This window comes from Xyrauchen texanus, chromosome 27 (assembly GCF_025860055.1).
Source record: "Xyrauchen texanus isolate HMW12.3.18 chromosome 27, RBS_HiC_50CHRs, whole genome shotgun sequence".
In the NCBI taxonomy this organism is placed as follows: Eukaryota; Metazoa; Chordata; class Actinopteri; order Cypriniformes; family Catostomidae; genus Xyrauchen; species Xyrauchen texanus.
The window spans coordinates 14054112-14066369 of record NC_068302.1 but is presented as its reverse complement, the minus strand read 5'-3'; positions in this window follow the sequence as shown (position 1 = coordinate 14066369).

Sequence of the window (12258 nt, the reverse complement as noted above, 5' to 3'; positions counted from 1 at the left end):
TGAACTTATCTAAATTGTTAATGAGAAGCCAAGTTTAATTCACTTTATCTTATTAAGAATAAAGATCTTTATATGATCTTTCAGCATTCTGCCCGTTTGAATTAAGGTTGCTATCTGTACATTTTAAGCTAAATGGTTGGTATATGAATGAAAATATAATGAATGAAAGATATGAATTGTTCCAGACTGCCTGAAATATTGCCATTATTACACTGAATTTCTGCCAACTATGGCAATTTTGTAACATAAATTTAACAATACTTTTTATAGTGTAGATATGAGTATCCATTAGGAAAATTCAATTATGAATTATATTTGGGTGAAACAAACTTTTGGTTGATCTTACCCTCTTTGGGTCAGAATTCACTACAGCTGGTCACTGTAGAAGACTATGATCTTCAGGAAACTGCTCTTCTCAGTGACCCTAGAACCTGCAGCAGAGGAACCTCCTGTATTTACCTTGAGTTCCCACCCACTTCAGAGGATCAGGACAGCCAAGGACATTGTGTCTTCTGTGACGAGACTGCTGGAGGTCAGTGTGGACATGATTCCTGAAGGTGAGATTACTGTCACAACACCAAACATAACACACACATGCTCTTCTTACAATATTTTTTTTAAAAAAATATTCTTCTGGAGATTGTGTTTCCTGCCCTGATGAAAAAGTCGACTGAGGAACAAAGACTTGAGGAACAAGAGATGGTTGTATGAGGCCCAGGGCCCCATTATTCAAATCTGTCCTTGCTCAGATATGAAGCAGTCTTGAATCAACATGTTGACAGCTTATACTGTAAATTAACTATTATGATTACCTTAAGGTTAGTTTACAAGGACTATGGCAATTAACAGTTCCCCTTCTGTCGCTCTCTCCACGTTGTGTCAGAGAAGCGACACTAGGGGTCTCTCTTGAGCGGCGATATTCACCTCTGGACTATGAAAAAAGGCCAATGAGAGTTGGCAACCAGTATTTGCATGTCCCGTCCCCGGACATACGGGTATTTAAGCGGCGCAAATACGGGAGTTCATTCAGAAAATTTCTTCGGAGCCGATGGTCGTGCATGAACTCTGCTGCGAGTTACACACCAAGTTCCTGGTTAATCCTCTGACGCTCTGCATGCTGTTGGATCTGACGACGCATAACAGCGGCATTCTCCTTCGTGCACGGCTGTGCATTCTTGCCCCTGGGCGCTTCGACAGCACAGACAACTCGAAAGAGTTATTCTAAAAGAGTAATTTCGCTCTAAAGAGCAAAACACAGCGGCGTTGAACGTCCTTCTCAGGACGCGTCTTTTTAAAGACGATATTTCCGCCCCTGTGTAGTTTCTGGATGTGGTTGATGTCTCCCCACCTCTGACGGTCATAAAAACTGCCTTGCATTCCTGGGTTGCGATCACACGCAGGCAGCGTTTTTATGAATGGTCTATGTTTTCAGTGCGAGAACATAGCCATGACAGCATTGCGGTCGTAGGCTTTCTCTTGTAGTGAGAGAAAGCCGCTTCAGCCGCCCCCGCCTCGCCTCCTTCCCACGGGATTGAGGCAGGCGCAGCGGGCGATGAAAACATTTACATTTACATTTATGCATTTGGCAGACGCTTTTATCCAAAGCGACTTACAGTGCACTTATTACAGGGACAATCCCCCTGGAGCAACCTGGAGTTAAGTGCCTTGCTCAAGGACACAATGGTGGTGGCTGTGGGGGCTCGAACCAGCATCCCTCTGATCACCAGATTACCAGTTATGTGCTTAGATCACTACACCACCACCAAACGATCTGGGGACAATGACGGGCTCCGTTTCGCCGGGTGAACCCCCTCGAAACCCCCCGCCTCCCCGGCACGCTTGCTTGTTTCTGTCCGAGCTCGGGATGAGCATTCTCTCCAATGGGTTATGTTTTCAGTGTGAGAGAGAGCCATCTCAGCCGCCCCCCGCGCCTCGCCTCCTTCCTACGGGATTGAGGCAGGCGCCGCGGGCGATGGAGAACGATCTGGGGAGAATAACGGGACGCGTTCGCCGGGTAAATCCCCCCGAAAACCTCCCGCCTCCCCGGCATGCTTGCCTGCTTCCCTCGAGCTCAGGATTAGTGCGGTCCGCTTAACGGCCTACCGTCCGGTCCCTCGAGCTCCCCAGCATTGGATGATGACATCACCGCTGCATCGGAGAGCGTAACAGCGGCGTCGGATGCGGATAACTCGCCTATATACTCGCGTAAAGTGGCATCTGCCCGCATATTCCGCGGGCATATGCGCCGCTCACAGCCGCGCCCTCCCCTGGATTCCTTCCCGGACGTGCATGACGAGCTGAGCAAGCCCAGCTTCCTCACTCCTCCGCTCTCGCTACCCTCGGTGGTAGAACGGTCCCAAACCGCTCCCCCCTGCACGCCATGGCCCCCTCCTGCAAGTCCACCGGGCCAGGGCACTTCAAAATCTGCACTTGGGTAGTCCTGTTCTTGACGTGCTGCAGGAACTGCACTCGAACAGGCGATGGCCACTCCGTGGTCCAGAAACGCAACGATGGACAGGCAGTACGGGAGGCAGACAAAGCATGCTTTCTCAAACGCCCCCGTCTCCCAGCTCCGTCCATTCGGCGACACCACTTGACGACTTCGCCCAGCAGTGGTGAAGAAACAGACGAAGGCTATTTTCAAGCAAAAAAAGCATCCTGCCCTGCCGCAAACCTGCCGCCAGGGGCCATGCCCTGTCTGCTCGCCGAGGGCGTCCTCCTGCGGCTTTCAAGAAAGAAAGAAAGTGGTGCTCCGCCTCAACTAACAAGTGAGTGGGCCCAAATCTCAGCCCCAGCGTTGAGCCCCCCGCAGAAGTTGGATGCCCATCGTCTCACGGACCCCCTTGAGGACCCAGAAGGCTCCCAGGCGCTCCTGAGATGACAGACCCAGAGACCGAGACGTTAGCTCCGGAGGTGGTAAGACCACTCCGTTCCCCGGTGGAGGGCCGGGAGGAGAATTTTTTGTTAAATTCGTTACACTCTATAGAGCTATTTCCTTGTTGTCTCTGGGGTCACCTGGCCCGCAAATGCCATTCTCAAGGCACTCTGCTTTCAGGCCTCAACAGTCCCGGCTCCATGGACGCGGTGTCCCCGCCTTCAGCCTCACGACTGTTCCCCGGCCGGCCGGTTCAGACGAGTCCAGAGGATGCCAGCATCAGACCTCCTCCTCAGTCACGAACCCGCCCCCTGCCAGGTGCGCGGAGCAAGGTAAGTGCTTTGAGTTTATTCTCAGCACCGGAGCCTCGGGACGCCACGTTGCCTCCCGACGCCGCATTGCCTGTTCTGCACCGCTGCGAAGCCCCACCGGGTACGTCCAAAAAACTCGTCCCCTTGGTGCCCCTAGCACGGAGCTTAGAGGCGTGGCTTTCACTGCCCAACCGTCACGCTGGCTGCACCGGACCATTCGACTCGGTTACGCAATTCAGTTTGCCAGGTCTCCGCCCCCCTTCGTGGGTGTACAGTTTTCCGCAGTACACGGCCAACATGCCCATTCCCTGCGTGAAGAAATCTCCTCCCTTCTATTAAAGGACGTGATAGAGCCTGTCCCTCCAACCGAAACGAAGAAGGGTGTCTACAGCCCTTACTTTGTTGTACCCAAGAAAGGCGGCGGCTTACGACCGATCTTGGACCTGCGAGTTTTCAATCGGACCTTGTCCAAACTCCCGTTCAAAATGCTCACCCAGAAACAAATTCTATCTGGCATCTGGCATCTAGATTGGTTCGCAGCAGTAGACCTGAAGGACGCGTACTTCCACGTCTCAATTTGCCCTCGACATCGACCCTTCCTACGGTTCGCGTTCGACGGCCAGGCGTATCAGTACATAGTCCTCCCCTTCGGCCTGTCTCTGTCCCCTCGCGTCCTCATGAAAGTCGCAGAGGCAGCTCTTGCCCCGCTCTGAGTAGCCGGCATATGCAGTCACCTCAGCCGTTTGGGGCTTCAGGTCAACCGGGAAAAGTGCAAGCTCTCCCCGGTCCAGAGCATCTCTTTATTCGGTCTGGAGTTAGACTCAGTCTCAATAACAGCACGTCTCTCCAACGAGCGTGCTCAGTCAGTGCTGAAATGCCTCGCTTCCTTCAAGCCAGGCGCCGTGGTCCCGCTAAAACGTTTCCAACAGCTCCTGGGGCATATGGCATCCTCCGCGGTGGCCGCGCCGCTGGGGTTGATGCATATGAGACCACTTCAGCACTGGCTCCGGACTCGAGTCCCGAGACGAGCATGGCACCGCGGCACGCACAACGTAAAAGTTACTTCTGCCTGCCGCTAAACCTTCAAACCCTGGACAGACCTCTGCTTTCTAAGGGCAGGTGTACCCTTGCAGCAGGTGTCCCGATGCGTTCTGGTCACAACCGACGCTTCCAAATTGGGTTGGGGCACCGTGTGCAACGGGCGCGCAGCCGCAGGCCGGTGGAACCGAGGCCTGCTGCGCTGGCACATCAACTGCCTAGAGCTGTTGGCTGTTTGTCTGGCCCTGCAGAAGTTTCTCCCGTTAACTCGGAACAAACATGTCCTAGTCAGGACAGACTGCACCACGGTCGTAGCCTACATAAACCGCCAAGGCGGAGTACGCTCCCCCCACATGTCACAGCTCGCCCGTCCTCTCCTCCTTTGGAGTCAGCAGCGACTGGAGTCACTGCACGCCACTCACATCCCCGGCAACCTCAATGTGATAGCGGACGCGCTGTCAAGACAAAGCTTGCCTGGCGGGGAGTGGAGGCTCCACCTCCAGTCGGTCCAGCTGATTTGGGACCGGTTCGGCAAGGCTCAGGTAGACCTTTTTGCCTCCCAAGAAACCTCCCACTGCCTGCTCTGGTATGCCTGGACAGAGGCTCCCCTCGGGGCAGATGCGCTGGCACACAGCTGGCCCACGGGGCTGCGCAAGTACGCATTTCCCCCAGTGAGCCTTCTTGCACAGGTGCTATGCAAGGTCAGGGAGGACGAGGAGCAAGTCACTCTGGTAGCCCCCTACTAGGCCTACCCGGACTTGGTTTTCGGACCTCACACTCCTCACGACAGCCCCTCCCTGGCGAATTCCCCTGAGGAAGGACCTTCTTTCTCAGGGACGGGGCATGCTCTGGCACCCGCACCCAGACCTCTGGAACCTCCACGTCTGGCCCCTGGACGGGATGCGGAAGATCTAGCCGGTCTACCATCTACCATCGTAGATACAATCAGCCAAGCCAGAGCCCCCTCTACCAGGCATCTTTACGCCCTAAAGTGGCATCTGTTCTGAGCTCTGAGCAGCTCTTCGTCTGCTTTGGGGGACAGCAGAAAGGGAATGCTGTCTTCAAGCAGAGACTCGCCCACTGGGTTGTCGATGCCATTTCCCTGGCTTATCACACCCAGGCCGTGCCCCCCCCCCTTTGCGGGTCCGAGCCCACTCCACCAGGAGTGTTGCGTCCTCATGGGCACTGGCTAGGGGCACTGCCCTAGCAGACATTTGTAGAGCAGCGGGCTGGGCAACACCTAACACTTTCGCGAGATTCTACAATCTCCGAGTTGGGTCAGTATCGTCCCGTGTTCTCTCAGGTACCGAGCCCGTGAGAACTTCGGTGGCACGCTCACGATCTGACCGGGTGAATCGCTTGCACCTAGCACCCTTCCCCTAACCAGGGGAAACAGTCGCCTTCATTCCCAGGAGATCTCAGGTTTGGGACACTGGTTGATTCCTCCCTAGCCCTCGTGGGTCGCAGTTCAGCGGAGGAACTCGCTGACCCAAGCCACTGCGTGGTACCGCAAGCTACCCTGCACTGGTGTAGGTGCTCCACAGGTAAGGCCTCCTTCGGACTCCCCTGTGTGTAACGCCACGGTTCTGTCCCCTCTGGCGAGCGGACTCCTGTGCTTCCCTTAGGCAGTCACGGCTGCCTCGGTTGCCGTGCTGTATGTTCCCCCCTCTATAGGCTGGATCCACCACCGCACCGACTTTTCCACATAGGCCCTAAGTCAGGCCTCTGATGGTTTTGCCACTTAAACTTGCCTCCCCTCTCGGGTAGGCGTGGCCTCCGCAGGGTCTTCTCCGCCCTGAATAAGGGCTAAGACCCCCTTCCCTCAATGCGTGTAAGGGCCCCGGCCGTAGTTGCTCTATGCGAGAAACATAGAGAGAAAAGAGGCCCGGCCAGGCTTGTCCCGTTCCCAGGTTGGCAGCCAGCACCTTGTTCCCCCTTCCGGGGTAACGATAAGGAATCCTGATGGCTTAAATGGGGCATTGGGGAAGGGTATGTGCAGCCTGATACAGTTGGTCGTCCTGCACGTAAGAATACCTGCTCGCTCCTGTATCAGCAGTTCACGTACACGGCTCAGCGCGTGGCGCTTTTATAAGTGGACCCCTGGTGTCGCTTCTCTGACACAACGTGGAGAAGGGGAACGTCTAGGTTACGTATGTAACCTCCGTTCCCCGATGGTGGGAACGAGACGTTGTGTCTCCCCTGCCAAGTCGCTGAGCAGAGCCACTGTTGTGGCCGGACCATTTCCGGCTCCTCAGAAAAATCCTGAATGAACTCCTGTATTTGCGCCGCTTAAATACCCGTATGTCCGGGGGCGGGACACGCAAATACTGGTTGCCAACTCTCATTGACCTTTTTTCATAGTCCAGAGGTGAATATCGGCGCTCAAGAGAGACCCCTAGTGTCGCTTCTCTGACACAACGTCTCGTTCCCTCCATCGGGGAACGGAGGTTACATACGTAACCTAGACGTTTTTCAACATCAAGATATACATTTTATGGGATATTTTGTGTGATGTAGCTGGTCAACATTATGCTTTTAAACACAATTTTTTAATGATTTTTTTTTAGCTTTTTTGGAGTTTTCTTGAATAGTTCTGCAGTGTGACAAATTAAAGGGATAGTTCACCCAAAAATTAACATTCTCTTATCATTCACTCACCATCATGCCATCCCAGATGTGTAGGACTTTATTTCTTCTGCTGAACACAAACAAAGATGTTTAGAAGAATATCTCAGCTCTGTTGGTCCTTACAATGCAAGTGAATGGTGATCAGACATTTTTAGCTCCAAAAATTATATAAAGGCATCATAAAAGTAATCCATAAGGCTCCAGTGGTTAATATCCATATCTTCCTAATCAATATGATGAGGATGAGAAACAGACAATCCCTTGGATTTGTATATAACAGATTTGTATTTGTATCTGTAAATACATATACTGTGTATATATATATATATATATATATATATATATATATATATACATACAGGGTTGGGGAGTAATGAAATACATGTAACAGGATTACATATTTAAAATATAAGTAACTTCCAATACAGTTACAATTCAAATCATTGGTAATTAGAATACAGTTACATTCAAAAAGTATTTTGATTACTGAAGAGATTACTTTGTCTTTTATTATAATTTCTTTCATTTAATATTTAGTCCATTCAGATGGAAAACATTTATACATTTAAATGTCAGTAATTTTAACAGTAAAATAGTGTAAAAATGCTACAGAAATAAAATGTTAATTGATTAACAAATATTAACTGTAAAATATACAGTAAAATATTTTAATATATTTTAAAAGTCAATATAGTAGTTTTTACAATAAAATTATGTAAAAATGTAATCATTTAAATGTAAAAAAGAACGATTTTCCTGTATAATTAATGGTAAAAAAGAAAATTTCAGTAATTTTAACAGTAAAATAGTGTAATAATGCTACAGAAATAAAATGTTAATTGATTAACAAATATTAACTGTAAAATAAATAAATAAATGTATTATTTAAATCTCACATGTGTTACCATGATGGTGATTAGGGTTTGTGTGAGTGAGGTTGAGCGCTGCCTCTATATGTTTAATGGTCATTGCTCCTGGAATAGGCACTACTAATGAACTTCATGTCATCATTTGCCCTTCTGTAGTCACTACGGAGATTAACAAATACCCCATAAATTAAACAACAGATTTATACAGTTTAAGAAGACATGTAAATTTCTTTTTTTACTGTAAATTTAACAGAATTTTATTTTTTTTTTACAGTGCCAGCGTGTAAATTACAACCATTTTAAACTGTAAAATGTACAGGTTGTTATGTAAAGTGGTTTACATTTAATTTATTCTGGCAACCACAGCTGACAAATGTTTTTTGTAAAAACAAAAGGATTTTTTTTTACAGTGATAAATGATGTGATCCAAAGTGCATTTGAACAGCAGCGAAACACTTTCTTATGATGTGTAACATTCATATGAGCAGACAGAGAAGTAAGTTTGAAGTAAGTTAGAAATAAACCTTGTGTAAATTGTCAGCTTTACGCTAAGCTAAAATGCTATTGCTAGCCATTTTACATGCACATGTTACCAGCCACGATCAAATGGTTTTATCCAGAAAATTCACACTGGATCATAATTTCTTTTTTTCGAGTAAGACCTTTGTTAGGATGTTAGGGTAAAAATCATATTCTTGATAATAATTTTTGTATTGTTGTCCTGTAAATATATCTAAGATATTTATGTTTTTCAGAGAATGTAGTTTTAGCATGTGTATTTAGTTTTACTGTATTGAGTTTTTATAGTCAAATCAAGTGAAAAAATCTACAAGAAGTAACCCAAAGTTGTGTAGAATATGCTGCTGACCTTGAATAATCTAATGGAATACGTTACAAATTACATTTTACAGCATGTATTCTGTAATCTGTAGTGGAATACATTTAAAAAGTAACCCGTCCAACCCTGTATATATATATATATATATATATATATATATATATATATATATATATATATATATATATAGTAAAACATTTATAGAAAATATAAGTATAGAAATCTATATATTCTTATATTTTCTATAAATGTTTTCTTTTTATTCTTTTTTTTTTCTATCTTGTTGTATTGATTGTGCACTGGAAGCTTTTGTCACCAAGACAAATTCTGTGTATGTGTAAGCATACTTGGCAATCAAGCTCATTCTGATTCTGATTCTGAAAAGTATAATTATTCCATTTATTCTCATAAAAAATATGAATATCTATTCATTCTTATTCTTATTAGTCATTAAAACTGTAAGCATAATATAAAATAATTAGAAAAAACTTTCACAATACCTTCAGATAAAGTCATACTGCAGGAAATTGCTGTCAATGCTTGAAATTTCATGACAACTACAATTATTTTTCTTTGCACAGATTATATTTTCTGCCACTATAAGCCAATTCTAGGCAATAAGCTGGGTGAAGAAAGGATATGGGGATGTCATGAAGGTTTAATTTTTTAACTTACAATTTCTGTCTTATCCTGTCTTATTCCTTTGCTAGCCATAGTCCTGGTATCTATGGCCCTACTCTTATGGTTTCTTATGCCCACTATTTAGAGCACTTAACCAAACATGCTCTAAATATCTACATATGTTTGGAATTTAAATCGACAAAACTTTACATGTCTGTTCAGCATTAATTACTTTTCTATTTTTTCATCAGGTGGCAGTAAATTTTGCAACAAAGACGGACAACATGGTATATATGACCATTGTAAGTAGACCGCAATCTCTATGTTTCCTTCTCACAGTCACTGTTATCAATTTAAACCACCTCAATCTAACTATCATAAAAACTTTCCTTTTCTAGCCTGGTCATCCCAAACCCATACCTTCAGATGTGGCTCTCCATATACTTGCCAATAAGCACCCCAGCGTTGGCCAGATTATTCAGCTGCTGGACTGGCAGGAGCAGGCAGAATACTACATCATGGTAATGGAGTGTCCCTCCCCCTGTGAGGCCATGTTTGATTTCCTGAAGCACCTCGGAAGTAGCTTAAATGAAGGGCTAAACGTTCTTGATGGTAATGGGTACAAAAAACAAAATGGTGGTAATGCAAACATACACATTGTACAAAATCTCTTTCCTCCAGGCACTGATGTACTACCTGAGTTCACAAAGAAGGGTGAGTACCAAGGCAAGCCAGCGACCGTGTGGGGGTGCACTTGTTTGCATTGGCCTGATCCAGAAAGCAAGAACCACCACATGATCAATGTGAATCCATGAACGAAACCTGGCTTGTTAAAAGGTGAGTTTCTTCATCACAACTAAAAGTCCAACTGTAATTCTAAAGCATATAAAACGGAACAAAGAAACATGATAGGAAAATAAAGCTGAAGCCAAGAGTATAAATAATAATAACCTGTAATGAGATCTTACAGCCTAGAATAATATGATCAAAGAGAGCTGGTGTAAAATTTAAGGTAACAATCAGTCTCTCCCATCTTTCTATACAGAGTGCTGCCATCTGATATCTGCTTGCCTTTAGAGTGAACCAAAGCAGCGGATTGACCTGGAGAATATCCTTCTCCATGACTGGTTTAAGGTACCGAACCTCAGATCATCTAAATATGACTAAATATGATACATGGTAAGTAATTAAAAAGTCAAATAGTTTCTAAGTGTGATGTATTTAAAGAATAAAACTGATTTCTTTATTTTCTTTTTTTTAGGTCACTTGACATGCTGTGGAGAAAAGTTGTCTTCAGTCAGCTTAGTGTCTGGCAGGCTAACATGAGAGGCCTCTCCATTCCTCCAGCCTTAGCGTCTTGTGAGGCTGGCAAGCCCTGGTAGTGACTGGCACCTTGGCTTAAGGCAGCAATATTTGCGCCTGGCAAGATTGCTTGCCTAGGGATGTGTCTTCACCTAGAGGTCACTTAGAGACACTCCAGTCAATATGAAGCTCTAACTATACACCAGTTCCAGAGCTGTTTCAGCCATTCCAGAGGTTCCTGCCACTGACAACCCAAAGGTTCCTGCTATGACCGCAAAAGGTTCCTGTCATGGGTGCCCCAGAGGTTTCTATAACGACTGCCCAAAAGCTTCTGCAGCTGATGCCCTAAAGGTTCCTATCATGGCTGTCAAGAAGTTCCTGTCATGGCTGTTCAAATTTTCCTATCATGGTTCCTGGCATGGCATCTACCAAACCTTCCTACTACAGCTGCCCAAAGGCTCCTCTGACACTGATGCCACAACATTTCCTGTCATGACAGCACAGAGGTTCCTGCTAAGGCCACTAAGGTTCCTGTCATTGGTACCCCAGAGGTTCCTATCATGACCGGCCAAAGGCTCCTGCTACTGATGGCCCAAAAGTTCCGATTATGGCTGCCCAGATGTTCCTGCCACGGCCATTCAAATTTTCTTATCATGGCTACCTGAGTGGTTCCTGCAACGGTTGCCAAAAGTTCCTATCATGACCGCCCAAAGGCTCCTGCCACTGATGGCCCAAAAGTTCCGATTATGGCTGCCCAGATGTTCCTGCCACGGCCAGTCAAATTTTCTTATCATGGCTACTGAGTGGTTCCTGCTACGGTTGCCAAAAGTTCCTATCATGACCGCTCAAAGACTCATGCCACTGATGCCAATGAAAGATTCCTGTCATGACAGCCCAGAGGTTCCTGCCACGGCCACCTGAATGTTGCTGTCATGGACATCTTAGAGGTTCCCAAAGTTCCTATCATTGCTGTCCAGAGGTTCCTGCCACAGCAGCCAACAGGTCCAGTCACGGCCACTCAAAAGCTCCACTGCCACTGATGACCCAACATTTCCTGTCATGACAGCCCAGTGGTTTCTGCCAATGCCACCCAAATGTTGCTGTCATGGATACCTTAGATGTTCCTGCTACGGCCGCCAAAGTTTCCTGTCATGGGGCTCCCACGACCGTCAAAAGGCCACCCAAAGCTCCTACCACTGACACCCCAAAGGTTTCTGCCACAGCCACCCACATGTTGCTGTCTTGGCTACCCAAATGCTCCTTTCACTCATGCAATAATTGTTCCTGTCATGACTGCCTAGAGGTTCCTGTCATGGCCACCCAAATGTTACTGTCATGATTGCCTCAGAAGTTCAAATCACAGCCACCTAAAAGCTCTTGTTACTGATGCTCCAAAGGTTCCAGTCATACCTTAGAGGTTCCTGCCAATAACCCACCAAAATTTCCTATCATTGCCACCCAGAGGATACTGCCACTTATGCCAATATAAAAATAATGGATGTCCCAAAGGTCCTATCATGGCCATTAAGGGGCTTCTGCCACTGACATGCCAAAGGTTCCTGTCAAGGCTACCTTCAGAGTTTACTCTTTACGACAGCCTGAATGTTTCTTACATGGTTGCCCAGAAGTTCCTGGTAATTCAGCCCAGAGGTACCATCACAACTGCCCCAAGTTCCTGCCTCTAAGGCCCCAGAACCAATTTCAGTCCCAGAGCTTCCTCCCATGGAGGTCAGATCACTGCAGGCTCAAAAACAGGAGGATTTATAGGGTGTTGCT